At 42.4% G+C, this 22,816-nt stretch overlaps 1 protein-coding gene across 4 annotated transcripts in view; it reads right to left on the bottom strand.

Annotated features, from left to right (window-relative positions):
* The window catches only part of LOC106872245 (CD151 antigen), an 88,469-nt gene that overhangs the window by 45,166 nt on the left and 20,487 nt on the right, over positions 1-22,816 (bottom strand). The window contains exon 1 of one of the 4 annotated variants that reach the window (XM_089354577.1): positions 18,650-18,920. The exons of the other annotated variants lie outside the window; for them this stretch is intronic. The gene's annotated coding sequence lies outside the window, so the exon portion shown is untranslated. Of the gene's footprint in view, positions 1-18,649; positions 18,921-22,816 lie in introns of those variants that run through there. 4 annotated transcript variants of the gene reach the window in all.

The following is a 22,816-nucleotide window of genomic DNA, read 5'->3' on the forward strand; positions in this document are numbered from 1 at the left end:
TATCTTTGTATCAGAATCTTGTTTCCCTTCAGATGTGATGATAACACTGTCTATTAGATACCATTAATTAATTAACGAGCTGTCACTGTATTCCACTAATTAGTGATGGGAGAGATATTTGGCCAGGAGATATCGCCACCAACACCCCCACCTGATTGGTCAAGAAATGTTAAATTAGTTTTAAGACACTAATGATGTAAACTATGAAATGGGATAAATTTGGTAAAAAGGTGGGGGGTGAGGGGGTGCTGGTGAGACTGCTGCTGGTAGTGGTAGTGCTCCAGCATGGTCAGAGTTTTAATAACAAAAACCAGTAATAAAATTAAAAAAACTCTTTTACACTTTTACTTGTTTCAGTCTTTTGACTGCGGCCATGCTGGAGCACCGCCTTTTAGTCGATGAAATCGACTCCAGGACTTATTCTTTGTGAGCCTAGTACTTATTCTATCAGTCTCTTTTCCCGAACCGCTAAGCTACGGGGACGTAAACACACCACCATCGGTTGTCAAGCGATGTTGGGGTGGACAAACACAGACACACACACACACACACACACACACACACACACACATATATATACAGGTAGTCGATAGCTTCCGCTATCTGGCCGACCAAGTTAGTAGTGGGGGTGGGTGCGCTGAAAGTGTAGCTGCTAGAATAAGAATAGCCTGGGCAAAGTTTAGAGAGCTCTTACCCCTGCTGGCGACAAAGGGACTCTCACTCAGAGTAAAAGGCAGACTGTATGACGCATGCGTACGAACAGCCATGCTACATGGCAGTGAAACATGGGCTGTAACTGCTGAGGACATACGTAAGCTCGCAAGGAATGAAGCCAGTATGCTCCGTTGAATGTGTAATGTCAATGTGAATACCCGTCAGAGTGTAAGTATCTTGAGAGAAAAGCTGAACATTAGAAGCATCAGTTGTGGTGTGCAAGAGAGACGATTGCGCTGGTATGGACATGTGGTGAGAATGGATGAGGATAGCTGCGTGAAAAAGTGCCACACCCTAACAGTTGAGGGAACCCGTGGAAGAGGTAGGCCCAGGAAGACCTGGGCTGAGGTGGTGAGGCAAGACCTTCGTACATTGGGCCTCACCGAGGCGATGACTACTGACCGAGACCTTTGGAAATGTGCTGTGCGTGAGAAGACCCGGCAAGCCAAGTAAGATCGTTGCCAGTGCCCCTGGACTGGCTTGTGCGGGTGGCACATAAAAGACACCATTTCGAGCGTGGCCGTTTTCGTGCGGGTGACACGTAAAAGCACCCACTACACTCTCTGAGTGGTTGGCGTTAGGAAGGGCATCCAGCTGTAGAAACTCTGCCAAATTAGATTGGAGCCTGGTGTTGCCATCCGGTTTCACCAGTCCTCAGTCAAATCGTCCAACCCATGCTAGCATGGAAAGCGGACGTTAAACGATGATGATGATGATGATGATATACATACACATGATGGGCTTCTTTTAGTTTCCGTCTACCAAATCCACTCACAAGGCTTTGGTCGGCCCAAGGCTATAGTAGAAGACACTTACACAAGGTGCCACACAGTGGGAATGAACCCAGAACCATGTGGTTGGTAAGCAAGCTACTTACCACACTCAGCCACTCCTGCAGTGTTGTTTGTTTACAATCTTCTGTAAAAACATGTCTGGCCAACCAAGCTGTTCGCGTTTGAAGGACCAGAAGAATAGTTTGCTCATCAGATGAAGATTGGTGAAAGGGAGAGAGAGAGCATTGAGGAAGCTCTACCTAAATGAATTACGTCTGACCCACACAACCATCGGAACGATGATGATGATGATGACGATGATGATGATGACAATGCACACCTAGAGCATCAGAATCCAAGAAATTCCAAATATTTTTGAATATTCTTAGATTGTAATTTGGTTTTGGCAGCAGACTTAATGAATCAAAACATCCTGTGTAATTATCAACATGTGTTTATGGACAGAACTTGGCAGATTGGGAGACATAAAGTATGATGTGTGTGTGTATGGGGGGAGATGTGCATGAATGTATACAGGAACTGGGTGGGTGGGTGTGTGTGTGTGTGTAATAATCCAGTTAAACATTATAGGAGGAAACATTAAAATCATGTAAGCACATATACAGCTACACAAACAAATTTCACCACAACTGCACAATACACCTACACTCACTTCTAAAGATACACAAATATAATTACTGACATGCATACATACACACATACACACATACCCGTGTGTGTGTGTGTGTGTGTGTGTGTCTGTGTGTCTCCATTTGTTTGACATCTACTTTTTCATGCCAGTATGGGTAAGACAAATGTATTATTGAAGCTGGATGCCCTTCCTGTTGCTAACCCTTGCCTGTTTGACAGGTAAGGATTCCTCATTGCTCCCTTAACAGCAAAGGCTCATGCAGCCACAGCACCTAAACACAACAACTTTGGAATAAACAAGCACAAGCAAAACACACAAACACACACACACGTGTGGTGTATATACGTTGATATATCATACAATAACGTATAAACACACACACACACACACACACACACACAATTAGCCCACTATTATATATGTTGTCATAAGCATATGTTTAATTATCATTTATTTATTTAGTCTCCATGGGACTTAATTTCACAGTTAATTAATTATAGATATATGACTCCATGCACAGCTCTGTGTCATACATCTTTTGATATATGTGTGTGTGTGTGTGTGTGTGATCATGCATGCACACGTATGTATTTATATGTACCATGTACATGAATACATGTATGTGTGTGTGTGTGTGTGTGTGTGTGTGTATACACACACATTCATACACATGCATATATATAATTATACACACACACATACATACACAGACATATATATATATGCATGAGCATATACACATGTACATTTATATTATCTGACACACTCCATGTATTATACATTACATGCATTAACATTATTAGTTGGACATTGAAGATGTACATTTGTATACATCTGTATACATTCACCTCATAGTAGTGTGCATATGCGTGCACCCATACATGTGCATTTGTGTGTATGTATGTGCATGCATGTGTGTAATCTACCGTCCATAAAACTAATCTATATGTATGTCATCATCCTCATCATCGTTCAACGTCCGTTTTCCATGCTAGCATGGGCTGGACGGTTCGACCGGAGTCTGGGAAGCCAGGAGGCTGCACCAGGCCCCAATCTGATCTGGCAAAGTTTCTACAGCTGGATGCCCTTCCTAACGCCAACCACTCAGAGAGTGTAGTGGGTGCTTTTTACATGCCACCGGCACAGGGGCTAGAGGGAGCTTGCAGCGGCCATGATCGGTTGGTGCTTTTTACATGCCACCGGCACAGAAGCCAGTCATGGTGGCGCTGGTATCGGCCACGTTCGGATGGTGCTTTTTACGTGCCACCAGCAAGGGTATCACAACTACAATTTCCATTTGATTTTCATTTTGATGTTGATGTACTTGACTCAATAGGTCTCCTCAAGCTCAGCAGGTCATCTTACGATCCAAGGTACTTTTGAATCGGCTGGAGCTGGTTATGTGAAACTGGTGTAGGATACAGCCATGAACTCACTTTATTTGCCGTGTTTTCTCAGTCACAGCATATCTCCAGAAGTGATTGCTTCTGTGAAGCCCAGCATTCAAAGGTCACGCTTGACCACCTCATCCCATGTCTTCCTGGGTCTCCCTCTACCCCGGATTCCTTCGACTGTTTGGGTGTGGCACTTCTTCCCACATCTCTCCTCATCCATTCGTAGTACATGACCATACCAGCGCAAACGTCTCTCTTGCACGCCACATCTGAGGCTTCTTATGTCCAACATTTCTCTCAGGGCGCTTACACTCTTTGATGTGTGCACACTGACATTACGCATCCAGCGTGTCATGCTAGCTTCATTTCTTTTGAGCCTACGCACGTCCTCTGCAGTCACGGCCCATGTTTCACTGCCATGAAGCATGCCAGTTCACACATATGCATCGTACAATCTACCTTTCACTCTGAGTGAGAGGCCCTTTGTCACCGGTAAGGGTAGAAGCTTTCTAAACTTTGTCCAGGCTATTCTTATTCTAATGGTAACACTCTCTGAGCATCCACCCCCACTACAGACTTGGTCACCTAGGTAACAGAAGCTATCAACTACTTCTAATTTCTAAACTAAAAGGATATCTGGTCTCAACAAGGACTGGGCTAATGTGCAACGGGAATTTTAGCTGCTTCTCCAGATCAACTTACATCTCACAGACACATGCTGTGAGAAGTAAGCTAAAAGGGCTGCTGCTGCTGTTGCTGCGAGTGGATCAAGTAACTTGGATAAACCAATTTGCATATATGTGTGTGTATATATATATATATATATATATATATATATATAACACATTCTTTGCAGCTAATTTGATGAATAAATAACAGTAATCCATACCACCACCACCACCACCATGAATGTTTATACTAAAGAAAGTTAGAGGTGCAGTGGAGATGCGGGGAGGGGACAGGAGAATCCTGTAGCTTCCCACCCCACCACCTCATTACCTCGTTAACAGAGTCAGGGGGAAGTATTGATTAGATCCTTGGGTAACTAATTAAATGTCTGGGAGATAGAGTGTACCTTGGGTGGGTAAGTGTGTGTGTGTGTGTGTGTGTGTGTGAATGCAAATTTATAGATGAGCATATTGTGGGTGTATAAAATAGAAGTACTTATCTGTAGATGAACGTGCAGATATATATACATCAGAGTATGTGTGTGTATATTAGCATATGTTGTGTGTTCAGGTGTACAAGGACCAACAAGTGCATGCACATGTGCACTCAGTGTGTGTGCGTGCGTGTGTGTGTGTGTGCAATGTGTTGCAGGTACTTCTCTCATACTTTACCCTTTTTCACTCCCCTCCCACTCTTTTTACAACTTCCTCCTACCCCCTCATAAACATTATCCACACCTCACTCCCACTCTCATCCACCTTATCAATACCTGTCGCCACCCCTAATTTACCCCCACCCACCATCTATCCCCTCTAACAGTAAGAGAATAAACTGTCAGTCTCTCACACCACCCCACCACCACCGCCACCACCGCCACCACTTCCATATTTGTTTATCAGGTGGTGGTGGTGGTGGTGATGGTGAGAGTAGTGATAGAGTATGAAGAGTATATGATGATGATGATGATGTTGGTGGCAGCATAGGTGGAAGCTTGTCATAGTGTTGTGTCCTGTTCCAAAAACAGACCCTTACTTTAACAATACCAGTCCTCATCTCTTCAAAGAAGACCTTAAAATACATTTAGGGCGTGGGGTGAGGATTAGTGGGTTCATCAGAGGACATTTTCTCCTCCACCACAAGACAGAACATCATTTGTCCCCCAACCATGTCATTATTTCTCTCCCTCTCTCTCTCTCTCTCTCTCATTCTACTATTCAGAGTTCAAATCCTGCAGAGATCAATTTTACATTTTATTCCTCTTGGGGCAGTGCCTTGGGTATGTGAGGTGCCTAGTAGTGCCTCCTCCTCCTCCTCCTCCTCTACAGCTAGAAACCTCTTCTCACACATTACTCTCCCCCATCCTCTAGTATATAAAACCCCTTCCTTTCTCTCTACTGTTGAAGTGAGTCAGAGTCTTGCTGGCTGTATGGTAACCTCACTGGGGCTGGTGCCAGAAAAAAAGCCCCCAGTCCATGCTGTGAAGTGGTTAGCATTAAGAAAGGCATCCAGCTGTAGAAACCATTCCAAAGCAGACACTGGAGCAGGAGGCAGCTTTGGGACCTGGCTGGATCCTGTCAAGCCAAGATGGAATTAATGCCAGCATGGAAGATGGATGATGTTAAGTGATGATGATGATGATGATGATGATGATGATGAGTTGAAGACAGTTATTATTATTGGTTGTTTAACCCTAGATCGTCCCAGATCAAGCAAGCCTATTTGTAATTAAGAATACTAATTAATCACTAGTGTTTGTGTAGGACTTAACAAGATATGTGCTTTTGTTAAGGGGAGGGGAAATGACAAGGTCACGACACTGGGACATTCCCCACAACTCATCCACCGCCCTAGTTTAATTAGGTTTATTAATGAGGGGGATAGGAAGGATTACCGTTATCTACTGAGGTGATGGGTAGGGGATATCCTCAGGCCCCTAAAACACAGACAACACATACATACCACCATAACTACCACTACAACCACTACCACTACCATCCCTAACAGCACATTGACCACCACCACCACTACTGGCACTAGCACAACAGAAAACACCTTCACCCCACCCACCCCCAACAACTAGTAAAATCTTTGTAACCATGCAAACCTGATAAGACCAGATACATACACCCCCACCACTGCCGCCACACCCATTCAGACAATAAGCCAGTGTTGAGCTATCTAATCCACCCCCACCCGACCCACTTCAACCCCTCACTCACATTTCTCACCACTTCTCCCCCCCCCCCACCCAACATCGTTTCTTTAATCTTTTAATTACCAGCTTCCTTATCATTACTCCTCATACACCACCACCACCAATTATTGTATGCCACCATCATCATCACCACGACTACCATCATCATCACCACGACCACCATCATCATCACCACGACCACCATCATCATCACCACGACCATCATCATCATCGTCACTACGACCACCCATCACACTGTCAGTATAACCTACACACTGCAAACAGTATGTTAGTCACATCAATCAATATTAGTCACACTAATCAATACATGTGATTTAACGCATTGCTGACTACATTAAATGTGTAGCTACACACACACACACACACACAGGGGCACTGTACAGACATATACACACACATCTACTGCAGCCATACATTACTGGGCACAAAGGTATATTTTACTGCAATATATACACATGTATATACACATGTATATATATATATATATATATATATATATATATATACACAACACACACATTACACACTGTCCTGCATACATACAGACATACATAAATACATACACTGCACATGCATGTAACAGATATATCTACTACCACCACCACCACTACTACTACTACACACACCTACAGAGACAAACATTAAATCTGCAGCCCAGTTTTTTTTTTTTGCAAAGTGAAAAATGAATGTTTGATTGTCAGTCAGAATAAGTATAAAACTACAAGAGACAGACGCATATAGACACACGCATGTATAGGTATACATACAAATGCAGACAGATATACATTCACATGTGTGTGCACACACACACACACACACACACACACACACCTAAGAGCCATAAGATTGCTTAAATATGGTGCCTCCATCTATTGCCCTGCTAGAAATAGCAACCAAATCGCAAGTCACCACCTAGCATCATCTACAAAGAAAAAAGGACCCATTAGATAAGGAACCCCTAGACATACCATGTCTTCCAACTGTAGCCATTAATGCCCACCACTATTTACTGTACACTATTACATTAGATTGTCATCATCATCATCATCGTTATCATCATCTTCCATGCTGGCATCGATCAGGTGGTTTGACAGGATCCAAGCCCGAAGACTGTATTGCGTTCCAATTTCTGCTTTGGTTATGGTTTCTACAGTTGGATGCCTTTCCTAATGCCACCCACCTTACAGAATGTACCGGGGGGGGGGGCTTTTTTCTGGCACCAGCACTTGCGCAGTCACCATGCAACCTGCAAAACTAAGATTCCCTTTGCTTGGGGGAGTGGGGGGGGGCTACAGTAGAGAAAAAAGAGGAGGCTTTGTGCAACAGGATGAGGGGTTAACGTATGAGAAGAAGGGTCCAGAAGAGGTTTCCGGGTAATCATGTTCTAGAAGAGAGGGTTAGGGATGGCCTGGGTGGAGATGGAAAGAGAAATAAAAATAAGGGTAACGAGATGTCGGGGTGGACCCTCAAGCCAAATGATAGGTTGGTCATGGTTGGAACAACTTTGATCTTCATGATGCTTGATCAAGTCTGACCCTGGGTTAAACAACAATAACCATTAATACTATTATCTATTAGATCATGGAGTTCTACACACTATATACCATAATATAGATACTGTGGGAGGGATGGTCATGTGTGGAGAACTCTTGATCTTCTTATTAAGTCTACTAAATGAGGATGTATCTGGGGGTTGAACAATAAGACACATCACGCATTAGATAATGCAGTCCAAATATGGTCATGACTGGACCTGGGGCTAAACAAGGGCAGACACATAAGATAATGTAGTCCTAGGTATATTCGGTCTGATTTCAAATTGAAATGGTCATCTTTGATCTGAAATATCTCCAGAGAACAGGAGGGGGTAGATCCACCCAGACTCTCACCCCCACCGACCCTGATGTATAATGTTTATGTTAATGGGTGCCTAGTGTTCCTTTGACAACAGTCCTGGAATGTTCACAGTGTTTGATCTGGGACTTGCACTCCCAGGTTCAGCCAACTGCTATCTCCACTTCACTAAGGTTGACCTAAATATTATTAAGCAACATCTTTCTTCCACCACATTCCCTCCTCCTCCTCCCTCTCTCTCTCACACACACACACACATAACTACACACAATAAATACAATATTTAAACGTGATTCTCCCAACATACACATTCAACCACACACACACATACACTCTCTCTCTGTCTATACACACATACATATACACTGTCGAAAACCTTAGTAGCTGTAATGTGCATACCACACATACAACTACAATAACTAATGTGTGTACACACACCACATGCGCACACACACACAGCATGCACACACACACACACACACACACACACACACCATACACGTATGCTGCAACATGTGAAGATGCATTCTTGTAACAATATCACTGCTGTCAGAGTAAGAAGGGTGGTTCTAAAGATAAGACATTAGCTTAGCTGTTAGCAGCATCACTTACCATTTGATAGAGGAGATGATAGACATGTATAAATGGAACTGGTTGAAATCTAACAGACCCGACATTGTTATCTGGCACATGGCACCACAGAAGACATGCATTGTTGTAGAAATCAGCTGATAATCTATAGACAGAGCCAGCTTCCTTAAAGAACGGCAGAGATTGAGACCATCTTCAGTGAACCTATGAGTTTTGACTATGTCATGTTGTTTACTTTATATTATTCAATCCAACACAAGTATGGCCATGATGGAGCAATGCTGGTTTGTTGTTTTATTATGGCTTGATAAGCATGTATTGAGGTTCAGGTTGTTCCCCAAATGCATGATTCCAGGTTCAATCCCACCACGTGACACTTTGGGCAAGTGTCTTCTACTATAGCCTCAGGCCGACCAAAGCCTTGTGAGTGGATTTGGTAGACGGAAAATGAAAGAAGCCCATCATATATATATATATATATATATATATATATGTATATGTGTGTTTGTCCCCCCACCATCACTTGACAACCGATGCTGGTGTGTTTACATCCCCGTAACTTAGTGGTTCGGCAAAAGAGACCAATTCAAGAATAAGTCCTGGGGTCAATTTGCTCAACTAAAGGCGGTGCTCCAGCATGGCCGAAGTCAAATGACTGAAACAAGTAACAAAAAAAAAAAAAGAAAAACAGACTTTATAATCACTTAATGTGTATTTGCATCTTTTTTCCTTTTTCTTTTCTTTTTTCGTAGTAGATGACATCCTGTACATATGAGAGAGAAAGGGAGACGGACACATGTGTATTGAGACTTCAGCTTAGAATAAATGAGTGTGTATGTGTGTGTGTGTGTGTGTGTGTGTGTGTGTGTGTGTGTGTACGTACGTGCGCATATTGTATGTTTCTGAATGTCTCAAAGGAACATTCAAGAATAATCAAAACTAAAGAGAAAGGAAAGGGGGGTGGAAAAGGAAGAGTAATGAAGCTTTCCTCTCTTCTCCGACAACAGCCTAAGCTGACTCCCACCACCACCACCAAGACTCAAGGAAGGGGAGGGGGTTATCTGATGAGGACAAATCAGTGCAATATCAACACTCGCATATCTGTATAAATAAACTGGGTATTCGGAGCCTGAGAAGGCGGCCTAGGCGTGGTCCTTTGTGTTGCTAGAAATAGCAGCCCAATCTCCCTCAAATTACACAGTAATATCAAACTTAATGAAAACATTCCAAATAACAAAAAACTGGATAACTTTTTTTAAGACAGAAGAGCAGGGCGTAGATGATCAATCGGTCTGTCTGTTCCATTTTAAAGAGTTGACCTAGGGCTAAATACTAACTTGGTGTTTTTAAACCCTAGGTAAGGGTGAGGAGGATAAGGTTTACAGGGAAGTGTAGTGTAATGTTCTGAACCCATGCCAGAATGGTAGAAAGACATTAGATGAGGATGATACACACACACACACACACACAAATACATATTTATTTATTCATGCATATGTGTGTGTTTTTAATCCCAAACCAGTGCTGGATGCAGCTTGTTAGAGTAAGTAAATACAGAGCAGAAAAATAGGTCCCAGTGTCCAATTTGTTAGACTAATCCCTTCGGGCATGCCCCAGCATGGCTGCTGCCCATAGACTAAATCAAGTTAAAAAGATATATATATATATATATATATATATATATATATATATATAACTAGCTAAAAACATGCACTCCATGTGGACTTTTAAGCAAAAGAGGGCTAAATAGCATGACTAAAATCCATCTATAATGACTGTATTTCCTGGTAGGGCTTAATCAGAGGTTAATGACAAGTGAGAATTAATTTTGTAATGCAATCATTCTATTGTTCCAATCCCAAGGTGAATTCCAACTTTTGGCCAATTTATCCCAAAGTTCTTATCATCATCATCGTTTAACGTCCGCTTTCCATGCTAGCATGGGTTGGACGATTTGACTGAGGACTGGTGAAACCGGATGGCAACACCAGGCTCCAGTCTGATTTGGCAGAGTTTCTACAGCTGGATGACCTTCCTAACGCCAACCACTCAGAGAGTGTAGTGGGTGCTTTTACGTGTCACCCGCACGAAAACGGTCACGCTCGAAATGGTGTCTTTTATGTGCCACCCGCACAAGCCAGTCCAGGGGCACTGGCAACGATCTCGCTCGAAAATCCTACGGGAGCCAGTCAGGCGGTACTGGCAATGGCCACGCTCAAAATGGTGCATCTCATGTGCCACCCGCACAAGAACCAGTCCAGGGGCACTGGCAACGATCTTACTTGGCTTGCTGGGTCTTCTCACGCACAGCACATTTCCAAAGGTCTCGGTCAGTAGTCATCGCCTCGGTGAGGCCCAATGTACAAAGGTCTTGCCTCACCACCACAGCCCAGGTCTTCCTGGGCCTACCTCTTCCACGGGTTCCCTCAACTGTTAGGGTGTGGCACTTTTTCACGCAGCTATCCTCCTCCATTCTCACCACATGTCCATACCAGTGCAATCGTCTCTCTTGCACGCCACAACTGATGCTTCTAATGTTCAGCTTTTCTCCCAAGATACTTACACTCTGACGGGTATTCACATTGACATTACACATCCAACGGAGCATACTGGCTTCATTCCTTGCGAGCTTACGTATGTCCTCAGCAGTTACAGCCCATGTTTCACTGCCATGTAGCATGGTTGTTCGTACGCATGCGTCATACAGTCTGCCTTTTACTCTGAGTGAGAGTCCCTTTGTCGCCAGCAGGGGTAAGAGCTCTCTAAACTTTGCCCAGGCTATTCTTATTCTAGCAGCTACACTTTCAGCGCACCCACCCCCACTACTAACTTGGTCGCCCAGATAGCGGAAGCTATCGACTGCCTCTAGTTTTTCACCCTGGAATGAGATAGAAGTTGTTTCCTGTTTGTTTACAGTCTTTATTGCACCTGAACATCTGCCACAAACAAAAACTAACTTGCTAGTTAACCTGCCTTTGATGTTGCTGCACCTCTTATGTGTCCATAGCTTGCACCGGGTACATCTTATAGAGTTACTACCTACTCCTTTTCTACATACTGAGCAGGGCCATCTACCTGAAGGGGTTTGTGTTTTATCTACCTTCCTACTTATTAGGATTTTGGTTTTAGCTAGGTTGACTCTAAGGCCCTTCAATTCTAGACCTTGCTTCCACGCCTGAAACTTCTCTAGTTCTGATAGTGACTCCGCAATTAGGGCAAGGTCATCAGCATAGAGGAGCTCCCAGGGGCAACCTGTCTTGAACTCCTCTGTGATTGCCTGGAGGACTATGGTAAATAAGAGGGGGCTGAGGACGGAACCTTGGTGGACCCCTACCTCTACCCGGAATTCATTGCTGTACTCATTTCCAACCCTCACCTTACTGGCAGCATCTGTGTACATGGCTCGCACAGCTCTCACTAACCATTCTTCTATCCCAAGTTTCCTCATTGACCACCAGATAAGGGATCGGGGGACCCTGTCAAAGGCTTTCTCCATGTCAACGAAAGCCAGGTACAGAGGTTTATCCTTAGCTAGGTATTTCTCCTGCAACTGTCTCACTAGAAATAAGGCATCAGTAGTGCTTTTACCTGGCACGAACCCAAACTGCATCTCATCTAAATTGATTCGCTCCCTAATTAGTTGGGCTATGACCCTCTCTGTAACTTTCATAACCTGATCTAACAGCTTGATGCCTCTGTAATTATTTGTATCTAAAGCATCACCTTTACCTTTGTAGCAGTTGACTATGATGCTGCTACACCAGTCATTGGGTATGACTCCTTCGTGTATCACCTGGTTCGTAATACGGGTGACTAGGCTATAGCCAACACTGCCAGATATTTTGAGCATCTCTGCAGTGATTCCTGATGGGCCGGGGGCTTTCCCGGTCTTCATACTCTTAATTGCTTTATCTACCCTGGTACTATCAACTCGGATAGCTGGTCCCTCTATTGGGTCGACATACGGCAGGCTCTCTTCCTCCCATTCATTCTCTTTATTAAGCAATCTATCGTAGTGGCATCTCCAGACCTCTTTCTTTGCATCCTCATTTAGTGCAAGCGTACCATCATCCATGCGAACACATTTCTCTCCTACACTGTCTTGCAACACGAAATACCTCAAGTCTTTGGTCCTCACGGCGCAGAACATTGGCAAATCTTTCCTTAGATAAATTTAAAGAAGCAAAAGTCATTTATCCCCCCCACCTTGATCTCTGATGTCATCTGACCAACACCAACCAAGATGGCATGAATCAGCTAAGCTTCTTCACTTGCTAGAAATAGTAACCTAAATACTCTTAGATCGGATCCCAATGCTGGATATTCAAGAACCAAAATATGAAGGGCAGATTTTCAATTCTGGGATCATCCTGAATCCAAAGGAGTATTATAATATGTCTATGTAGAGCAAATGTAGACTGAAACACAGGGGTCCGAGATGGACAGAATTTCCCTCTTATTTTATTATATAAAGGAATAACCAAAAATGGGACAAGAACGCAAAACATCCAGACAGTTAGATGATACAAAAAAGGGACAAAACATGAGAGAAAGAGAGAGAGAGACCCATGTCTTACAGTGTAAAAAGCACAGAAGTTTTAACCCCCGTAGGAACCAATGGGAGGCAGAGACAAGGTCTTTTCTGACATGGTAAGTATGGACATCACAAATCATACACAGCCAGTGCATTCTCTCTCTCTCTCTCTCTCTCTTTGACACTGTCTTGTTTTCTTTTCTTTTATCAATCACATTTAAAAGGGCGGAGCTGTATGTGTGAATAGGTGAGGAGGGTAGGGGTAGACAGGTATGTTTTTGTATGAGGGGGGGGGGAGAAGGGTAGGGCAAAGAGAGTGTGTCCCCTCAGTGTTTCTAAGGGGTGAGAAAGGGCAGGAAGTGGGGTAGCGGGCTCAGATTCTTTAGAAGGTAGACATAGGGAGGTGGGGGGAGGTGAGTAAGTAGGTAAGTAAAGCAATAAGGAGGAATGTGGGGGAGGGAGGTAAATGGGTAAGGTAAACATAGGTAGGTGGATAGGTGGGTATAAAGATCAGTAGGTATGTAGATGGATAGGGTAGGTGGGGGTTGATAGACAAACAGACAGACAAACAAAGAGGCAGGTAGGTAGCCAAACAGATATCTCTGACTGTAGAAGTTGATCACAACTTTGAGATGTGAAGTGGAGGGGCATGGCAAGAGGTGAGAATTGTCAGGAGAGTGAAGGGACAGGACCATTTCATAGGCAGAAGGAATAAGGGTAGGGCTTTTTAAGGGAAAGGTCGTCAAGTGAATTATAGTGACAGGACAAAACAAAAAAGGGACGAGGGACACACAGACACCCTTCCTGATTCTCTTCTCCCACCCTCCCTACAATGGCTTCTACTCTTCTTAAGGGGTCAGTTTGGATCTCACCTGTCTCTGCCCCCCACCCTAATTACAACCACCTCAGCTCAGGTCAGAAATTTTCCTTCCATATTTGCCGAGAGCACAAAACTGCCCTTGAAACAGGGCCCAGCCTGTTGTAGAGTTAATCACACCCTAACCACTAAGTGCATGGCCAAGTGGTTAGGGTGCTGGAATCATGATGGCAAGATCAGGATTTTGATTTCCAGACTAGGCAAAGCACTTCATGTGAATGAATAACAAACTGACATCAGTTCAGGGGGGGGGGGGGATGTTTGGTCATTTGAGTGACCAAGGAAACTGAGCAACTGGCCAGCCGGATGAGTCCTCCAACTTTTTATACAACCCTCCCCCACCACAGTCAGATGTACTGAGTGAGGCTCATCATTTTTCTAAGGTGTAATATCTTTGAGGATTGTTGTGCTCTATATATATATACATATATATATATATATATATGTATATATGTATATGTATATATATGTATATATATATATATATATATATATATGTATATATGTATATATATATATATAGGTTAAAAAAACACAAAAAACAATAACAAAGAAACAACAAAGTGAGGACGTGATACGGATAGTGTTATTGGACGCTCAGGAAAGGAAAGAGAGAGTGTATGACGTTTCGGGCAGAGCCCTTCGTCGGAAAGACGGAAAGTTCAGAGAGTGGAAAAACGGAGGAAGAGGAAAATGGCACCGATGCCCACGAGGTTACATTGTGAAAGGACCGGAAGAGGAGGTGGTGGGGGAAAAGTTCTTTCTAAGACAGGAGAGTGAAAAAGGGAGGTGAATATCTGTGCGTGCGCGATAACAGAACGTGTGTGTGCGTATGTATGTGCGTGTGTGCATGGTTTGGTGGTTTATCTGTTAGTGTGTATGTGACGTAGTGGAAGGAATTAGTAGCAGGAATAGTTAGTGGGTGCTTATGGACAATGGTTAGTGGATGGTCAGCAGGCAGTTTTTGAGTATGTGTGTTCGTGTGTGTGTTTGTGTGGGGTTGTAGGTGTTGGGTACGTGTGTGTGTGTATTTTGTACGTGCGCGTGTGTGTATGTGTATGTTTTTGTGCGTGCGTGTGTGTGTGTATGTGTATGTTGTGTATTTGTGCGTTGCTGTGTACGTGTGTGTGCGTGCGTTTGCTATTGTATGTGCGTGTGTGTGTATGCGTGTGTGTTTATGTGTGTCTGTATGTGTGTGTCCGTGTGCGTGTGTGTGTATATTTTTTGTGCGTGTGTGTATGTTGTGTATGTTTTCGTGCGTGCGTGTGTGTTGTGTATGTGAGTGAGTATTGTGTATGTGAGAGGTGTGTGTGCGTGTGTGCATGTGTGTATATGTGTATGTGTGTACGTGTATGTGTGTATGTGTGTGTTTGTGTATGTGAGAGGTGTGTGTGCGTGTGTGTATGTGTATGTGCGTGCGTATGTGTGTGAGAGCGTAAGGATGCGTGCCAGGTATGTGTGTTATTTTGTGTGTGCACTCCTGTGTGTGTGTGTGTGTGTGTGTGTGCATGTGTATGCGGCTGTGTATGTACGTGTATGTAGGCGTGCGCGTATATATATGGGTGTGTGTGTGTCTGTGTGTGTATAGGGCTGTGTAAGGTGTGTGTCTACCACTAAGCGTGTGTGTATATATGTGCATGTATATATAGATCTAAACAATATATGAGTATATGCATATATATGTACGTGTATGTATATACGTTCATCTACATGTACATATAGATACATAACTGGGTACATGACGTGGCAAAAGAACAAGGACAAAAAGGTAAACAAGGTGCAACAAACAAGCAGGCCACATAGAAACATCCCCTTCATCAGCTGCCACCATTAAAACTCCGGCGTTTCGAAGAATTATGGCAGTACGCATCATTAAAATGGTTCTTCCCACGAACACAAATTAAATTGTTTTCGTGGAGGGCGGTGGCGGACGGAAAACAAGACAGGAAAACGAAACGGTGAAATAAACAAACAAAAAGGCTGTACAGCCAGACGTGAAGTGTGTATGTCGTGAACGCCGTGAAGCACGTACAGGAGGGGCAAAGAAGTACGTGCGAGCTTGGTGATTCCAAGAACGAAAAGAAATAGCAGCCGGACACACGTGACCAAGGCTGTGTGAAGAGAAAGAGTAGCAGAGGGAAAAGGAGGGAAGGAAGTAGAATAAAAGTGAGCAACGAGAGGTAGAGAGAGATATATATAGTAGTAGTAACGGTGAGAGGCGAAGGACGAGTAACAAGAGATAGAGAGAGAGAGAAGTAGTGACAGGTAGAGGCGAAGAACAGTAGAGGGAAGAATGAGAGGGGGAGATAGAAATAGAGAGAGTCGCGTTAGAAAAATAGTTAAAACTTACTGTATAAAGGTAACGCGTGCGTTCTGTCGTGATACAAACAATATATGAGTATATGCGTATGTATGTACATGTATGTATATACGTTCATCTACATGTACATATAGATACATAACTGGGTACATGACGTGGCAAAAGAACAAGGACAAAAAGGTAAACAAGGTGCAACAAACAAGCAGGCCACATATGGAAATATATATATGTAAATATATATATATGTAAATATATATATATGTAAATATATATATATATGTAAATATATATATATATATATATATATATATATATATATATATATATATATATATATATATATATGGAAGTTCAGGGAATAAGCATTAAATTTTAAAACCTCACTAATAATAACAGCTGATGTTAAAACAACAGAAGAAAACTGGGGTAGATTCTGTGTTGATAATGGGGTGTGGTGATAGTCTTATCTCTGTCTCTCTCCATCCATCTGTTCATCCATCTCTCTATTTGTTCATCTCTTTCTCATCTCTCTCTCTCTCCTATTCATGAATGTATTCTGTGTCAGTTGATTCATTTCCAACTATCCACCCCCTTGTTGTGATGGGGGTGAAATGAAGGTGTATCTGGACAACACCACAGGTGCCTGGCAAACAATCCAGCAGGGAAAGGGCAGTAAAATAGGGTGTAGATAAAAGGGACTATATCTGAAAAGGGGACAGTATAAAAGGTCTCTCAGTCCCAGTTTCAATATTGGAAATTAATCTCCCTCACCCACAAACCTTAGATGAGGGGAAAGGTCAAGATTGGGAGCTGGATGGGAGGGGCAGTTTATAGCGTTTGTTCATCTTATTTTTTTTTTCAAATAAAACTGATTTACAGGTAAACTGTAAAAAAGACCAACCACTCCATGGCAACCACTTCAACTACTGCCACAAACAACTTTTCACTAGCATCATCATCATCATCATCACCACTAGATTCACAATCATCACAACAACAACTCAAGTGAAACAAGCCTTCTAAAGGGGCTTTACGAGGTCGCAGGACACTTGACTGTCTTAAAAATAAGGCACATTAGATCATGTAGTCCTAGATATATTATACATGAATAATAACGAGAGCCTGCATGTGTTCGATCACACGACCTGCTAGAAATAGCAGCTAAATATCCCTCGAACTATTTTTTTAAAAGTGTTAAAAGGCAGGATGGTCACTTCTAGAATGCCCAGCGAAATGAATCGGGGCTGAGCTGTGATTAAGCAACAACAAACCACGTGCCAAGATTATTCGATCTGCTAGAAATAGCAGCCAAATCTCCGTCAATCACACCTTTGTGTCTTAAATGAAGAGGGATACACTGGCCAATATAGTCTACGATGTACACACAAATGGGATGGTCACGACAAGAATACATCTGATCATTAAAAAGTCTACGAAGCTGATCTGAGGCTAAACAACCAACGCCTACAGACCACTCGATATGAGATTGAATTAGATGTAATAAATATTTTGTTTGCAATATAATGAAATAATAGTGGTAATATTTCAATAAAATGAAGTAAAATATTCTAAAACATGACAATCAATTGTTAAATAGTGAGGAAATAATAATATTATGGATGGGGAAAATGTGAATCTGATGGTGGCAGACGACAGTTGAAATAATGGAGGCAGCGGGGGAAATGGCGAACTCACGTGAACTTTCATTGTGAAAACGAATCAATTTGTTTAGTTTGGATTCCTCTTTGAATAGAAATTGCTTAAATTCTTACGATTAACCAATAATAATATAAAAAGTAATGGTTGTTTCTGTAATAATAATGATTTATTTCAAGTTATTTTTAGGAATTTAACATCATTCTTTTTCTCTGCGCACAAATTGGTGACCACCGTCCATAAATAGGAACTTCGACGAACGAAATTAATTTTCAGTTAATAGAATTATTATTATTATTATTTGAAAGACGGTGAGTCGATAGAATCGTTAGCATGACGAACAAAATGTTTAACGGCATTAATACCTTCTGAGTTCAAATTCTGCCAAAGTCGACCTTACCTTTCATCCTTTCGAAGTTGATAGAATAAGTACCAGTTGAACACTGGGTCGATGTAAACGATTTGCCCCTCCCCTCAAAGCCTGCTGCCCCTGTGCCAACATCTGAAACCCTTATTAGAAGTTCGGTAAAATGGCGGACCAAATGCCAAGTGTTGTTGAGTTGCATTCCTTCATGTTCTGAATTTAATATTCCACCAGAGTTGGTAAAATTAAGTATCAACTGAGAGCTGGGGTCAACGTGTTCCTGTCCCCAAAACTTCAGGCATTGTGCCTAAAACAGAAAGGGATTATTGGTAAAGCGGAAGAATCAATGAAGGCAGGACAAAACGTTTCGTATATTTAAGTCTGTGTTCAAAGACAAAGGGATTTCCCATCATCGTTTTGGGGGGTTCTCCGCATTTGTAACTCTTGAACTTTATTTTTTTCTTCTAGAAATTTTTAATTATTATTGGCAATCGTTCACGTTCTGAGTTCGAATCCTGTCGAGGTCAACTTCAATTTTCATCTTTTTGTGGCCGCCCTTTCCCCCAAATATGCAGACCGGTGATGATGTTAAATGAAAAACCTTGTTATCGTCATTGAATAATTAACGGATAATGCCATTAGTGATACATAAAGCAGCTTAATTGAACAGAATTACCTGCCAGACGAGTTATGGTGACCTTGAACGTATATCGATTGCTTTGCTTTTTATTCAAGAGTTTGACCAATATTTGCAGGGGAAAGGTGCATAAATCAATGAAAGTGAGTAGTTTGGGAGTTCCGATTGTAGTCAGATGGAAATAAATGGAGATATTTGTAAAGAAATATATTGATTGGAGGAAAGAAAGGGAATTTAAAACAGAAAGGTTTGAATATGTGAAAGGATGACTCAGAGAAACCTGGTTCTTTCCCAGATAATGGAGTTGGTTTCCTATTCCCAGCACTCAACCACACCCTCTCCGCTCGTCACCCTTGCTGCTTCCAACACCTCCTCTTACTTTTCCCCCACACTAATGACTATACCAAATCCTTTGTCCCCACATCAACATCCCTCTGGAATCTCTTCTCGTGTCTTTTTTGCATCTGTTTAAACAGAACATTACCATCAATCTCACCAGTCTCGAGGTGGGGGCAAGGACCACATTCCCACCCGCTAACCCACCCAACCCTTCTGACTCAGCTGATAAAAAAGAAAGCCATCTATCTGGTAAATCTAAAGTCGAGACAGAACCAGACACTACCCACAATACAGTTCAATCTGCTATAAACAACAGTTAAATCTCCCTTAAATCACGAAGAGACAGGGTGGTCAAAGATGGAACGCATTTACTAAACCAAGGTGAACCTGGGGTTGAATAACAAACTTCTTAAAACTTAAAGTTTTATTTAAGAAATTGCATTCAAGATATTTCATGGATTGCAATGGCAATATTTGTCGTTAAATATTGTGTTTTTAACAGACATCACAGACGCCGGCTGTTTAAATTTAATGTTGATTCAACAGTGTTAGTCCATTGGTGATGTGAAGTAGTGGACGCCAATAGACTGAGCTGTGACGGTGGACATAAAAAGGAGGAACTCCTCGTAGTGGGGAGACACCACTCTGTAAACCAGCCCTTTCTTGGTCCATTTCAACAAAGGTAATTCCGTGGAGAGAGAAACAGACTGACAGAAATGGCTGTCTCAGTATTAGACTGTTTATTTTCCAACTTTGAAGAGAGGAAAGCTAGAATCGACCGCAGAAGGATTCCAACTCAGAACGCCCGAACAAACACAAGGTATTTTGTGGTATATGGGTTTTGAACTTCTTTTTCGTTGTTGTTTTATTTTTTAGTGAGGCGGCAAAGCAGTAACAATAGTCCTTTACAGGACCACGGATACAGGTGGGAAGGAGAGAGGGAATACCAAAAAAAAGAGTAGATCCAAATAGAGGTACCTCGGTTGTTAGGTGATGGCATCAAAACGAGTGGCTGATTAAATAAACCGGCGAAGTAGGCCATGGCAGCATTTGAACTCAGAACGCAAACAGCCGGAACAAATACCGCAAAACATCCGAGCCGAAGTTCTTGCAGTTCTACCAGTCCACTGCATTGGGTTGGTATTTTATTTATATCGACCCCGAAAAGATGTAAGGAAAAAAAAAAAAAAAAAAAAAAAAAACGCAGTTGAATTCGGTAGGATTTGAAATCAGAACGTAAAAAGTCGGAACAATCAACCCGAAACATTTTGTCCAACACTCTAACGATTCTGGTAATTCAACTCGTAACACAACCATTGTCACCTCTTCCAGCCAGCCCCATGGTACCAAACCGACAAGAATACATCAAGAGAAACGTTACACTCCAGTCAACAAACCCGGATGGGCTGACGCTTTACCTTCCTTTAAAAAAAGAAGAGCACACGTTAGGGATTACATAGACGCAGATATATTTATGACTGAAATAAAAAAATATCTGGGTCCTGAGTCGGAATTCTTTTGATCCCAGGTTTGCCTGACCTGGGGGCTAAACAACCCACCCACCCACCCACCTACCTACCTTCACATGCCGCCCCACTTCCAACTCACCGTCCCCACCAAACCTTTTTACTCCTTTTTTTTCTTCTCCACAACCCACGACGTTTGCACCGGCATCCACGCTCCGCATCCTTCACCAATCTCTACCATATGTTCGGTCGTCTCACTTGAACCCGCCGTCTACCTGTCCGGTCTGTACCACTCCATAACTTACACCCACACACACACGAGGCGATGAGGGAGCTTGGCTTGTTTATACGGTCGCTCTGCGTGCTAAAAACAGCAGTTAATTCTCCAGCAGATCGCATTCTACTGTCTTGGGAATAAAACGATACACTATGAGGGTTCGAAACTAGCACATCACTCCCACTCAGAAAAAAATACGATGAACATATATGACATTGTCTACTGGAAACCTACAGCTACCGACGCTATTGTTCAACAATTCTAGTGCAAAATACAACAAGCTTACATCCACCCGCCTTCACAGCCATACCAACGGCGCTTAAGCATCATGTCCCCCTCTACATACATCACGTAGTCGTTTATTGATTGAGTTATTTATTTAGAAAGAAAGAAAGAAAGAAATGAAGAAAGGAAGGAAAGAAGGAAGAAAGGAAGGAAGGAAGGAAGGAAGGAAAGAAGGAAGGAAGGAAGATAGAAAGAAACAAATCTGCATCCATTGAAGAAGTGTTTTAATTTATGATGGGTCACACAACCTGCCGTCGCACCTGGCTGCCTCTTTCCAAGGCTACGTGACCAGACCGTGGTTGTCGGGTGCAAAAATGTATAATGTTATCAGCAGAATCAACAAGATGCCGTGTTTTTTTACACACACGGGTTTAGTGCGTGATTTTATTATGAAGGAGGGAGGACGAGTAACAAAATGAAAAACAATACACACAAAGATATGTGTGTGTGTGTGAGAGAGAGAGAGAGAGAGATGAAGGTAAGCAAGGCGAAACTTGGAAGTCAGTGAGCAATTGTCTCACTACATTGACAACTGGGGAGATTTAGTGAAACAGGAATAGAGAAAGATTCAACACAGGAGAAGAAGGAGAAGAAAAAGGAGTCGGCTCAAAGAGTGATTGACGATGGCACAGGTCAAAGAGGAAACAAAAAAAATAAGGAAGGTAGATAGAGAGAGAGAGAGAGAGAGAGAGAGATGGACAGACAGACAGATAAATTGTTGAAGGTTGACGCTTAAAAACGTGTGAAAATCCATTTTAATACACAAAAGCAGGGTGTGTATAAGTTATTAGAAAGTGGAAATTCAAATCTTGACTTATAATCTCGGAATCGCATGTTTTCCATTGGTTAAAACAAGATCAATTGACTCAAATGGAAAGTCAAGAAGCTCCAGTTTACGAAGACATACACAATATAAGAGGCACTTCTATAAGTACATCTAAATGTATTCACACTTGAAACATTGGCTAACGCCACATTGGGGTTATATTTAGCAACAATATTGATCAACGATTTAATACGACCTATTGCCTCTCTCTCTCTACTTCTCTTTTTCTTTCTACTTATTGTATTAATGGCTTGTCTTAATTATCAATGCCACACTACTAAAACGGATATGGTTTCACGACTCCTCCATAATCACTTGCTCTTGTTCTTTTCCGGTTTGGATCCAGTTACTCAAATCTTAAAACTGGTGTTCA

Source organism: Octopus bimaculoides, chromosome 7 (genome assembly GCF_046866305.1).
Source record: "Octopus bimaculoides isolate indiv1 chromosome 7, ASM4686630v1, whole genome shotgun sequence".
NCBI classification, from domain to species: domain Eukaryota; kingdom Metazoa; phylum Mollusca; class Cephalopoda; order Octopoda; family Octopodidae; genus Octopus; species Octopus bimaculoides.